This window comes from Macrobrachium rosenbergii, chromosome 12, assembly GCF_040412425.1.
Source record: "Macrobrachium rosenbergii isolate ZJJX-2024 chromosome 12, ASM4041242v1, whole genome shotgun sequence".
Classification (NCBI taxonomy): domain Eukaryota; kingdom Metazoa; phylum Arthropoda; class Malacostraca; order Decapoda; family Palaemonidae; genus Macrobrachium; species Macrobrachium rosenbergii.
The window spans coordinates 27,536,311-27,550,663 of NC_089752.1; the positions used below are offsets into that span (position 1 = coordinate 27,536,311).

General features: G+C 44.5%; 1 protein-coding gene across 2 annotated transcripts in view; it reads right to left on the reverse strand.

The window, feature by feature from the left end:
* The window catches only part of LOC136844459 (uncharacterized), a 264,237-nt gene extending 250,315 nt beyond the window's left edge, over positions 1-13,922 (reverse strand). For both annotated transcript variants that reach the window (XM_067113714.1, XM_067113713.1), the window contains exon 1: positions 13,756-13,922. The gene's annotated coding sequence lies outside the window, so the exon portion shown is untranslated. The remainder of the gene's footprint in view (positions 1-13,755) is intronic.
* Positions 13,923-14,353: the final 431 nt, after the last annotated feature.

Below are 14,353 nucleotides of genomic sequence, written 5' to 3' on the forward strand. Positions count from 1 at the left end.
TCTGAGGCATCTGTGTAAATGTGAACGTCGGGAAGAGGGGAGTCGATAGACCTTCCAGGTGTCAGATTCCCTTCTTCTGACCATCACAGCAGATCCGAAAGGCAAGAATCGTTCCAGACTATGAAAGTGTTCTCGTTGTGGAAGTCCCAGTGATTCCTGTGACATACCTGAAGAGAGCACATCTGGAGACGTGACCCTGAAATTAAGAGAGAAAGAGAAGACATTCTCCCTGAGAAGCTTCTCCAAGCTGATACCGGCTGTTCCCTGCTAGACAGGAATACCTCTACCTGTTGTAGGACAGCTTGTATCCTCTCCCGGGTTGGGAAAACCCTCAAAGGAAGAGAAAGAACACTCAACCCTAAATAAGTCATGGATTGAGTTAGTACTAGGGAGCTCTTGGCCAGGTTTAGTCAAATTCCCAGTACCCTGCACAGTTTTAAAAAGAAGTCCCTCACCCTTACTATCTCCTCTAGAGAGGAGGCAAGGATCAGCCAACCGTCCAGATATCTCAACATCCTGTATCCCCGACGATGCATAATTGTCGACACAGGAGACGACCCTCGTAAACACCTCTGGTGATGTGGTCAGCCCGAAGGGGAGAACTTTGAACTGGAAGGTGCTGGCGGAAGACACGAACCTGAGGTACTTCCCAGAATCCTGACGAACAGGAATCTGGAGGTACACGTCCTCTAGATCCACCGGGATCATCCAGTCCCCCCTCCTGACTGACCACAGCACCGACTGTGCAGTTTCCATACAAAACTTCACCGTCACCACCTGACGGTTGAGGCTCGAAAGGTCTATAATGGGCCTCCACGCACCTCCGCCTTTTGCTGCGACGAAGACTCTGCTGTAGAAGCCTGGAGAGAGAGAAGCTGGTTCCAACGCCCCCTTCTCCAACAGGGCCCGAATCTCCTTCGCTGGAGCCATCCCCCTGATGGAAGACTGGAAATAACTCAGAAGGTTGACCGGAAGGACGACAGAGGAGGAAGGGAATGGAAAGGAATTCAATAGCCCAACCTCAGGACCTCTACAACCCAATCTTCTGCCCCCCAACTCCTTCCAAACTTGCCAAAACGGAACGAGACAACTTCCCACGGACGAGGGACATATCTCCTATTTGGTAAAATCCTGTGATGACAAGGGTCTAGAAGCAGACACCGATGCCGCCTTGTTTGCAAAACGCACCCTCTTGGGTGTTCTGGGGGAGACTTCGAAGATGTTCTCTTGGAAGGGGAAGACTTGCGAACACCTTTAGGGGAACGAGAACCTTGGGCTGCTAACCTTATCTAGCCTGCTGTGATTCAATGGCTGAATTGGTGGCGACAAAATTTACCATACTAGCCACATCTTCCTCCCTGAACAAGGAATTGGCTAAAGCTAAAGAAGCTCTAAGGAGAACCCTCTTATGATATCCAGATAATGCTGGGGAAGATGACTAAGATAGAAATCCCGCCTCTTCTTACTCACAAAAGTCGTCGACGAAGCCAAGGCATTAGCTTGATGATCCAGACCCATTGATACAGAAGTTATTAAACTGTCAAACAGTCCCAGATCCGAAGGCATATATCCGTCATTCTTTAAGAAACCCATTAACCCTGACAACATCCACAGAGAGTGCAAAAGAGCCTCCGTCTGATTACGTAACACGTCTTCTAGAGCCGCTGCTTCCCTAAGAGAAATCCCTACAAGACGAGACAATGCCGGAGACCTAGATAGGATTGCCTCAACAGATTCATTGAGTGGCAACCTGACACCTGCTGAAGGATTACCACGAACTGAAAAGATCACCTCCTGAGGGGAAAGAAGAGAAATGTCCTGCCTGTTAGAAGTTGCCACCGAAGCCAGACAACTGTCCGCCTCCTCCAAGGCCTGCCTAACCCAATCAAACCAAGCCAGTCAGCATGAAAAGGGAACAGGAGTTGGCTAGTGGCATAGAACAACTTGAATAGAGACTGATTTGACGCATGCAGTTGGTCCTGAGCTCTTGCTTGAAGGTACAAGGAAGTGACGTACTCAAGCATACATCTGTAGTCCTTACCACTGGAAAAAGGACATTCCAAATCCTCCAGAATTTTCTGAACCTCTGGATGAGAATCCAGTTTGGCCATGTCCGAACAGTCCAAGACAGACGAAGGAGGAGGAGCTGAGCAGCGCCCAGACGATGACACAGGATCTACAAACAGACCACCAAATTCAGAATGCTGCATACCTATACCTAACCCGGTACCGGAGCTGGAACCAAATTGTTGATTCCATGGGGAGGAAGAGAGGAAGGAGCCGAGAGACCTGGAACCGCTTCCACATTACTACCAAAGGGGAGCCGAGTGAGAGAACCCGAACCTGAGTTACTAAACTCTGCGGGAGGATGCGTAAGTGAAAACGCTTGCAGAGGGGCTGAAGAAGGTGAAGAAGAAGAAGGGAGAATGAAAGAGGTAGGAGTTACCAACAAAGCTTCCGCAGCAGAAAAAGTGGGTCATGAAAACCTCGGACCGATCGGAGATGGTACCACAAGCCCAGTCAAAGTCGCGGATTGCAAACCCGAACTAGAAGCGACCAGCAAACTCGAGGAAATACCCGGAATACCTGATGCTTGAAGCGGAAGCAAGGGGTTGTGCATACCCGAACGGATTAAACCTGAAGCACCTGAGGCCAAATTTTGCCGAAGATGAGTTCTCACCTGCCCGGAAGATCCTCCTACCATATAAGGCTGAACTGTGGAAGGGAAGGCGAAGGGAAGGGGGAAGACAGAGGAATGGCGTAAGAAGAAAAAGTTACCTGAGAAGAGGGGATGTAGGGGTTCATAGAAAGAGGGAAAGCAGATGTGGAAGCCGCAGGAAGGGCAGACGACGAAGAAGAAGAAGCCGAAGATGAGACTGAAAGGGGGGCAACAGAGAATGTGGACAAGGAAGGCAAAGCTACAGATAATCCAGAGGAAAAAGCAGAATCCTTAGAACGAAGGGACAGAAGGTAGACTGAATCTGCCCCTCCCTGATAATCCTGAAGCATGTCCGACATAAATTCCGGACACTCCTGAGTCACATATTCTCTAATGTTAGAAAACCTGTTCAACAAACAACCTCTCACCAAAAGTCTATATCCTTTAGACAGACCCAACAAATCTGCATTATATTCTGCCACATCCCCAGACTGACACGCGAACCACTCTTAGAAGCCGAAAGAGGCACAACCGAATCCGCTTTACTAGATGGAGGCGACCTTGCGCCAGGTCGAAACAGAAGCAGTAAAGGTGAAAATTTTGCCGGAGCACAAATTCCCCTAGAAACCGAAACCCCAACAGCAGAATGACTCTGCACACCTGATGCCTTCTCCTCACTACCTAATCCCGAGCTATCCGTCTTAGTCATACCTAGCTCTTGATCCTGACTAATGTTTTCAACAATGGATTTTTCAAACAACACTACAAGGGGGTTGGGGGGAGGGTCCTTCACTGTCTGCTCCGCGCCGAGGAGGCCGGCAGAACCTACCCACTCGGAGGCTTGCTGTTCTCCATTACCCTCAGCACCTGTTAGGGCTGGTTCTGGAACAGACAGGGGAGCTGAAAAAAAGAAAGAAAGATTAGACATCCTAACAATACTACTATCCTTGCTTGAAAATTGTTGGAAAAGACTAGTTACTAAATTTGTCATACTACTCGTAATCCTATCTTCTAACTGTTTAACTATTTCTGAGCTCGCTAAATCTGAAACCGAAGCCTGAGGTCCTTGAGGCAATGAAGAATCCGACCACCATTTGCTGCCCTTGCTAGCAAACGACTTGCGATGGCAAATGTAATCTTCCATCTGTTCTAACGTCCAATCTGAGCAGTCATCGCAACGTGTTTGTACATTACATTGAATCTTTCTACATGCATGACAAATGGAGTGTCTATTATGTCTCAAAGTACTCATCCGTTTCTTGCAAGGTGAGCAGGAGTGATGGGTGCTAGCATCCACGGTCTTAGGGGCAGACGAAGTCGAGGTTGAAGGCACGGTAGTGGCAGGAGAGGAGGAAGACTTGTCCATAATGATCAATCAAGTTTCAAGAACCAGTGAACTCAAATCCAAAGACATTCCACAACGAAATATCCAGAAAGGCTGAGAAATCCAAGCAGTAGGTCGTAAATCCAGGGAAGAATCAGTAAATCCATGCAGAAGGTTCTAATTCGAAAGAAAGGTCAGTAAATCCAGTCCAGAAATCTCAAATACCAAAGAGGAGTCAAGCAATAGGATTAAATTTCGCTCTGCTGAAGGGAACAACCGTTCAATAGTGCGAACAGAAAGCAATTGTTGAAAAAGGGGGCGTGTCGGCACACACCTGTGTCAGTGTTACCAACCCTTTGTTGTGGTAGCTCAGTGACAAGATTTTACCTGCAGCGTTGGTAACGCGGCTGGCCGTTAAAATTCCCAATAGGGGGATTGGTAATTGAGGTTGTTGGGGCTAGTGGGATTAAGGGCTAATTCAGGTGTTCAGGGAGTGTATTGCAATATGACATTTTTATGATAAAATAAAGTTTTATATATACTTACCAAGTAATTACATTGTTATTAGTTTCACTTGCTAGTGGCTAAAATATTGAAGTTTGTAGGTCATGCTATTTTGTTTTGGGTAGGTGACTTGCCCTGCCTATTTCGAGGGAAAGAGAAGAACAACTTAGCAAAAGAGCTTCAATTGTTTATGCCCCTATGTTCATGCGAGGGGAGGAGGGAGGGCTCCAATCATGTAATTACTTGTTAAGTACTGTATACTGTATATAAAACTTTATTTTATCATAAAAATGTCATTTTTTATAAGTAACTTACCAAATAATAACATTGCTGATTCCCACATTGACAGGTGGGATGCATGGACATATCTACCCCAAAACATTAGGAATGGTAATGAATCTGAGTACAGAAAAAGTTTCTAGCATTAATACAATGCTTGTTGTTTCCTTACCTGATAAGAGAGCTGCTGCAGGAAGATACTGCCTCTGGTTGGCACTCATCTTACCATACAGTGGCGTGACGGGATAGATGTGGATCGCCTACTATTTCACTGGGTACTTTGCAGCAAAGGACAATTCCAATTGCTAGCAAAGAATAAAATGTTGCCCCCTGCCCCCACTGCAGTACACAAAATACAACCAGAAAAAAGATATTGTCATCTATACCACAAAAAGAATAAAACCACCACCCAACCATAAAAGAACTGGAGGGTACTCTAGGTACACAGTAACCCCAGGCTCCCCTAAAAACTCAACAAGGCGAAGAGAAAAAAAGGAAGGAAGGAATGCTTCCTACGCTTCTTCCTCCAACACCATGCCAGCCACTGAAAATGGACCCAATGTACTGCAATTATCATATACTCTCACTATTTCCTTTAAATAATGGGATGCAAACACCAACTTGCACTTCCAAAAAGTCACCTGCAAAATGGATGAGAGGGATAAATTACCTTTGAAAGCCAACAAAGTGACAACAGCCCCTACCTCATGAGCTCTCACTTTACAAGAGGGAAAGGCATCATCTCCAATTAAGGAATGAGCTTCCGAGATGAGGTCTCTGAGGAAGAATGCCAGGGCATTCTTTGACAATGGACATGAAGGGTTCTTGACTGAACACCATAGAGCACTTGAGGGTCCACGTACTCCCTCTGTTCTGTGTAAGTAATACTTTAAAGCCCTCACAGGACACACAGCTCTCTCCTTTTGTTTTGGACCTATTTCTGAGACTTTTAATGATAAAGAACAAGGCCAGGGATTAGAAAGTGTCTCATTTTTGGCTAAAAATCCCAGGGAAAAAGAGCAGACAGCATTCTCTTGGGAGAAGCCAGCTCTCTTATTCATTGCTTGAATTTCACTTATCAGTTTTGCTGTTGCCAAGGCTACCAGAAAAAGGGTCTTCCTAGTTAAGTCCCTTAATGAAATTGAGCGCATGGGCTCAAACGAGGGCCGGACACCCATTTAACAACTACATCTAAGTTCCATGGCACTAATACCACCACCTGTTTCAAGGTGTCAAAAGATTTAATGAGATCTGACAAGTCCTGATTTGAGGAAGATCTACTCCCCTGTGTCATAAGACAGAGCTTAACATAGCCCTATAACCTTTGATAGTGGAAGTAGACAGACTTTTAGAAGTTTTCAAATATAGCAGAAAATCTGCTATTTCCGCCACAGGTGTCTGAGTAGACGAGATACCGTGCCTTCTGCACCAGGCTCAAAATATTGCCCACTTAGCCCGATATACTTTGTCAGAGGACTGCCGTCTACACTTGGCAATACTTTCCAAAGCTGACCTTGCAAACCCCTTCTTTCTAAGGAGCTTCCTGACAGTTTGTAGCCTGTTAAGGCCAGAGTAGACAATCCCTGATGGAACTGCCTGAAGTGAAGCTCTCTGAGTAAATGAGGTCTTCGAGGTAGCAGTCTTGGAAAAACTGCCAGCAGACCAAGGAGGTCTGGAAACCACTCCTTTGATGAGCAAAATGGGGCTATTAAAATCATCGGTGCATTTTGATGAGTTCGAAATTTGTTTATTAATTGCCTCACCATACTGAGCGGCAAGAAGGCATAGAGGTATTTTTTCGACCAGTCCTGTAGCATGGCATCTGTTGCCCATACTAAAGGATCCAGGACTGGCGAACAAAACAATGGGAGATGATGGTTTCTGGAGGTGGTGAAAAGATCTAGGATTGGTCTCCCCCACAGCTTCCATAGATCTAAGCAGACCAGAGGATCTAGGGACCACTCTTTGGGTAGAACCTGCTTCTGGTGGCTCAATTCATCCACCAGAACATTTAATTTCCCTTGAATGAAAGGTGTCATGAGTTTGGTGTGATTTAGGTCCGCCCCAAGAAGGTCTCTTGCTATTTTATAAAGGGAGAATGAGTGTATTCCCCCACCTCCCCCGATTCTTGATGTAAGACAGGGCAGTTGTGCTGTCTGAGTGGACTGCCACTGTCTTGTTGATCACTTCTGACCTGAAGAACTGCAGTCCTAGATGAATTGCTTTCAATTCTTTGACATTTATATGACAGTTTTCTGCTCCAAGGACCATGTCCTGCAGACTTCCTTGCTTCCTAGAAGAGCTCCCCAACCTAGATCCGGCGCATCTGAGTAGAAGTCTAGGTTGAGGCTCAGAAGAAGGAGAGACTTCCCTCCAGACAGCCTTCCTTTAAAACTCCACTAAAACAGGTCTCTTTTTATCTTGGGAGTCACAGGAAAAATGAACGTGTCTGGTTAATTCCTCCTGTCCCAGCTGACCTTTAGGAAAAATTGCAGCAGTCTCATATATAGTCTGCCTAGGAAAACGAACTGCTGTAGGAATGATAACATTCCCAGAAGCCTCATCCATTAGTTGGCAGAACAGTTTTCGAGAGAAAGAAACTTGTTCACTCTCCTCAGACAAGACTCTACTCTCTTCAGAGATCATCATCCCTAAATAAAGAATCTGTTACGAAGGAGTCAGCTGGGACTTCTGCATGTTGATCATTAAGCCCAGATCCTGGGCCAGGAGAAAGGTCCTCTGAAGGTCCTCCTAACACTTCTCTCTTGATTGAGCCCGAAGGAGCCAACGTCTAGATAAAGGGGAATCTTGATTCCCATCAGCTGGAGCCATTTTGCGAGGGGGAGCAAGAAGTCTGGTAAAAACTTGTGGAGTTGTCAAGAGACCAAAGCACAGAGCACGAAACTGGAACACTCTGTTCTCTTGTACAAACCTGACACACTTCCTTGAGTCCGGATGGATAAGAACGTGGAAGGACAGTATGCATCCCGCATATTGATGGATGTAATCCACTCTCCCAGGCGAATGGATAACAGGACGGTTCGGTTTGTCTCCATCCTGAACTTTGTCTTTCGGATGAAGACATTTAGGGTGCTGTTGCCCAGGACGGGCCTCCAGCCTCATGACGCCCTGGAAACCACACACAGTTGGTTGTAGAACCCAAGGGAGTTCACGTCCTTTACTAACTCTATTGCCCCTTTCCTGAGGAGGGACAAAACTTCCTCTGAGGGCTAAAAACCACTTTGAGCCTACAGAGTATCTGTCAATATGACTGGCATGCTGACCAAAGGAGGGTTTTCCTTGAAAGGGATGATGTAACCTTCCCTCAGGACATTTACGATCCAAGGTCCTGCCTCTTTCTCTCTCCATTTCTCCCAGAAGAGAAGGAGTCTGGCTCCTACCGGAGTCGGGAGAATATTCTCAATTACGAGAGAAAGATCTAGATGAGGACTTTTTAATGGCATGTGAAGTGAAACGGACACTAGATCAGGGTCTAGATAAGCTCTCTGGCTGCTGCCGTGAAAGGGACATATCTGCAGGGGAGAGACTGTCCTAGAAGCAAGGGTGGACATCTTAGAATGCTTAGAGGACTGGGTCAAAAGGTCCTGGGTGCTCTTCTTTTGGAGATCTGATAAGATCCCCAATACTGTGGCCCTATTTTCTAGGGGGGGAAAATAGGGGCGCTGACTTCTGCGAGGGAGTAACTCCCTTAGAAGTGTAAGAACACCACAGTTCCCTCTACTCCCATTGTATAAAAGGACGCCAACTCTTCGGAGCCATCCCTGATACCCTTGTCGATACATGAGAGGACTCCTAGCCAGTCCGTAGCACAATCTTCGGGCACAACTGAACAGTCATTTATCTTACTCGATTTGTCAATTAGGACTTTCACCAATGACGCTAACTGGGCCATGGATTCCACTATTAATTCAAACCTTTTATCAATCTTCAACTCGAGGCTGGCAATGGGGATGGGTTCGGAAGCGAGAGCCAGGTAAAGGAGAGGGTGGCATAGATGGAAAGCAGGGAATGGGATTCACAGAAATCACAGGAACATCAACATCAACATTAACATTAACCTTTTCGGGACCGGCTAAATATATATCAAGCACACCTCAAGACCAGACAAAATCTCAGGTTGGCAAATTTAAGAAAAAAGCACATCAGTAGAAAGAGGAAGATATGCAAATGCACATGGTGTAAGATAAAAAAAAATTCTACAAATTTTTCTCTACCTTCCACAGGGAGTTGAAAGTGACTACAGGCAGTCCCCAGTTATTGGCGGGCTCGGTTATCAATGATCTGGTTTTATGGCGCTGTTTAGCGACGAGAATCAGCAATTTTCAGTGCTGATATGAACTGATTTCTGCTTATCAGAGCCGATAATCAGGTATTAGTGCAGATACATCCTAACAGAGGCACTGATTTCCGGTTATCGGCGGTGATAAGAGCCGAAAATCGCCGATTTTCAGTTATTGGCAATTTTTGCTTATCATCGCGCCTTCGGAACAGAACGCCCAACGATAACTGGGGACTACCTGTATTTACAACACTGTGTGAGACCTCTTTTAAAAAACATTTGTAAAAATATGTTAATATTACCAAGTTATACAAGTTTTTCTGATAATTTATTTTACTTTATTTTGTAAAGTGACATTTTTATAATAAAATAAAGTTTTATATATACTTACCCAGTAATTACATAGCTATTAGTTTATTCTCACTGGCAGCTCAAAATTTTGAAATTGGGGGTCACACTAGTTTGTTTTGGTTATGGCGACATGCCCCGCCCACTTTCGGGTGTAAGAGAAAGTACAACATAGCAAAGAGCCTCAATTTGTTTGTGCCCTTACGTCCAAGTGAGGGGAGGCGGGTGGGCTCCGATTATCAATTTACTGGGTAAGTATATATAAAACTATTTTATTATAAAAATGTCGTTGCAGAGTGAGTGGCCACTGGAGTGCTGGAAAGATGTGAGACCAGTCCCTCCAGTGATGGTACACCAGGTAGGCCCAGGTGTAGCCAGGTTGATGACGAGTCAGTTGCCTGGCTATCCAGCCCGAGACCTGAAGCGAAAGTCGGGTTAGTTTGGGAAGCCTCTACCCGCTCTGGAGGAAAAAACTCCACTCCAGAATGGGAAGAGACCCACGAGAGGATGTCCCGGTCGAACCGTACCCCGCGCCCTTCCACAACCGATGAGACGAATGAGGAAGGGGAGGGGGAGTCCTCACCCGAAGGAGAGGGAGCAAGAAGGGGAAGCTCGCCGGGAGGGAGAAACGAACGTGACACATTCACCACCACTGGAGTCGTCAGGGGTGTATTACCCTCGGACGACTCCTTGGTAGGCTTACGACGGTAACGTCTCCTCCCCTCGAACTTCCTCCATTGCTCGGGGGACCAAGAGCAACACTCACCACAAGGAGCGTCGCACGAACACACACGCCCCCTACAAGATGGGCAGAGAGCGTGTGGGTCCGCTTCGACGCTAGACCTAAATGAATTACATCTCTTCCCTCCCACCCCGGGACACACACACTGGGGATAGGAAGGCTTAGAAGGCTTGTCCATAATGAAATTAATATGAAAAAACAAAGATTTCCCACCAAAGAGTGACGAAAAAAAGTAAGGCAGAGAGCGTGAAGACGTCCGCATGCTACGACGGCCAAAAGCAAATTGGAATGTTTACATCCGGGCAGGCAGTGCTCTCACCTCCCGGATAGTAGTCAACTGCCTAACCACCTTGTTTGAAGTTCAACGGCCGTTTCCAGCCTACGCCTGAAAGTAATCCCTAATGTAAAGGACCGAGGGTTTGTATATTGTGTCGGAACAAATTACAATTATAGCTGACATACTACCATAAAAGATAAGAACTAAAACCAACAGCAATCCTTGGGTATGAGCAAATAAATAAAAAGATGTCCTACAGCTGCAAAGAGGCAGTACATCCTCCTCTGAAATCTCAGGGCGTACTTATGGTGTCTCTCCTGTGCCGAGAGATCTCTACGGAAGGGGAGATAAGGAAGAACCTACAAGGAGAGAAAAGGAAGGAGGGGAGGCCATCAAGGGCGCCGTGGAAGCATAACTTACAGACGATGCCTGCAAACTCCCACCCGCCTCGCAACTCTCTCAATGCAGGCAGCGAAAACAACACTCGGCACAAGTAGGAAGGAAGTAGTCATGCCCTTGTACATGGAGGGCGAGAGCCCAAGAAGGGAAGCGAACTCTTTCGTCCCGATCAATGTAGGGAAGAGAAGATATTACATCCCAATCTAATACCTCCGAACGTACAGAGGAACGCCTTCAGTACCTAAATAAAGGGCTACTGGAAGAGAATCATTACCACTCAGTTATGCTTCTTTAAATACGCCCTTGGCCATCAAACCCACAGCGCAGGGGAACAACAGCTATGCAAGGTTATCACAAATCATGGGCTTGTATTAATAAATATCACACACACGTAATATATACACAAAAATTCATTAAGACCCCATCAGGATAATAAGAGCTTAACGACAGTCAGGCAAGGAGATCCGAAACCAAGTCTGCAATGCATGACGGCTGAAAGCAAACTGAAATGTTTACATCTGGGCAGGTGGGTATTCCCGCCTACCTGGCGGTAGTAACTGCCTGACCACCTTGCTCAAGAGTTTAATGGCCGTTTCTAGTCTACGCTGAAAGTAATTCCTAATGTAAAGGACCGACAGTTTGTATATTGTGTCAGAACAACTGGAGTGTTTACATCCGGGCAGGCAGGTATTCCCGCCTACCTGGTGGTAGCTACTGCCTAACCACCTTGCTCAAGAGTTTAACGGCTCTTTTCCAACCTACGCTGAAAGTAATTCCTAATGTAAAGGACCGAAGGTTTATATATCGTATTGGAACAAAGAGCATTTCAAATCATCAGTGTTATCGTATAGCCTACACAATTCGAAACGTACTAACCTAATCGTAGCCTAAGTCTTATACTACGACACTCAGGTTACATCATTCTTATGCTAGTTTAAACTGCAATTAAATCAATGCATTGCGTTGTGTATATTAATGAGAACATAAATGATATAAACTTACTGTTGCCACATTCAATGTTCCTAGCTTGAAATATAGTAGAATCAGATTGGCGTGGCCACAATCTCTACTTCATAACCCTCATCCAAAGTAAACATCAAGAAATTCTACTTATATTCAGTTATGCATATCTCCTAAAGGAATTTTCCCCTAAAAGTACTTTAAGATGAAAAGGAATACTTAAGTGGATTTGAAGGCACCGACAACTACGGCTGCATTAACTTTTCTTGAGTCCTTACTAGCTTGAACCACACTCTATCAAGGCTGTGAAGAGACTGACTTCATGGCCGTCTTTGACCGACACCAAACATTCGACTAACCACCAGACAAACAACCGATGCTGGTAGTTAAGCACTATTGCACGTATACTTACAATTAAATACACAAAACAGCTAAAACAACACTTTTCATTACTAAATACAAACACAACAAAACATAATATCTTTCTTCTACATAATACGCATTTCCACTTTATGTAAATTTAGAAAGAATACATAAAACTATACCACAACTTGCAGAAAAGTACAATCTCTCTTGTCGAAGTTTCGACACCAACATCATAACAAAGACAAGGTTAGGAAGGCAGGATTACTTCACAATTTATCCCAGTTTTTACTCATCTTATACCACTCCCATCATCCAAACATGGTCTCCCACCGGGAATCTCACAGTATTTCTTGATATGGGGGCTGACAGGCCGTACTGGGCTAACCAAGCACTTTTGATGGAAATGAATGTAAAATTTGGATATTATTTTGCTTTAAACCATTACAGAATTTTCGGACCTGGAAATATTTACCTATTTTAACATGGATTTTGAACATTTCTGACTATTGTTTTGTTAGCAATTGAGTAATTTTAAAGACAGTGGACCCAACCCTCATATCCTACAATATGGAGGACCATAGCGGGAGAGTGGGGTTTTCAGGTGGGGGTAAAGAGTGGGGGGAGAAAACACACAAGTAAAACATTTTTGGACCTGGAAATATTTACCTGTTTTAACATAGATTTTGAACATTTCTGACTATCGTTTTGTTAGCAATTGAGTACTTTTAAAGACAGTGGACCCAACCCTCATATCCTACAATATGGAGGACCATAGCGGGACAGCGGGGTTTTTGGGTGGGGGGGAAAACACACAAGTAAAACACAAGGATATTAATCCCACAGATAGTTCTCATTAAGGCAAGTTCATTGAATCTTTTCAAACTAATATCATCCACCAGTGTATGGACCTGGTACCTTAGGTTTGCTTAGGTGTGGTTGGCTAAACCATTTGTTAACAAAATGACCGTCAGAAATGTTCAAAGCAAACATTAGCCTAAACCAAGGGAGAATTATATATTGTCACGTCCAAAATGGTTCAGAGTAAAATTTTACTAAAAATTCATGAGAGTTATATCAAACACAATCAGAAAACCTGTTTCACCAATTTTAGAATGAACAGAAACAGTGTAAATATTAAGTGCCTAAGCTAATCTGGAGTTACTCTTAAGCTAGGTTATCAAGTCTTCCTGACCTTGGGGCAACAAAACTGAGTGCTGCATTACAATCAATAACATCCTAAGTCAACAGTAATTACTATAGGCTAACTACTTATCCTAGGCTAGGGTACATTACAGTTTAGGATTGTAAGGAAGCCTTTCTGTCATGGCAGAATAGCCTACGATTCATTAAAAAAAAATAAACTCGACAATATATTGACAATCAATCTGAAATATCACTAGGCTACACCGTCGTGGGTGAAAATCATAATAAAACCAGCCACACCCTCTTACTCTCGTGCAAGTTGGGCCAATCGTCATTTTTCGAAGGTCAACTGCATTGATCTCTCTGTCGAATGACAGTCGATCGGATACGATGGCCTCATTTTCCACACAATCACTTTTACCTCATAATTTTTACAATGAAATAACATACTCACAAGGTGAATTTTGACCAAGTAACATATCTTGCAATAATTGATTGGGCATATTGAGTGATTGTTCAAAACCTGCGCGGTGGTGACCTTTGTTTACGTCCGTAGTAATAAATGTATTTCAGAGATGGCGCATTGGGGTACCTCGTCAGGCGACCGGTAAATTCAAATATGCATTCTTGACCTAAATGTGTCCTCGGAAAACATAGCCGGAAATACACCATTTCCATTTACTTGGTACCCGACTTATTTAAAAGTCGAAATTTCTAATCATGCCATGTAAAATACACGTTATATTTCGACGTCATTTTTTTTTACGTTGAAGGGAACCGACCTGTTATGTGAATTGCATTTGATATACAAGCAAGTAACCCGCAAACCAAAGAAATTAGAGCCAAAATTCCTGGAATTGTTCATGAACTCAAGAGCAGTTAATGAACTGCGGACGTGCCACATACCAGTAATCAATCCACTGACGATTCCAAGAATTTATACGCCCCACTGTGTATGCAATCTAGTTTCCTAAAATTAAACTAGCGACAATTTTCTTTATCAGTAAATCGGGTTCTGCTTAATCTTCTTTGTCTTCAGCCTTTACCCATCT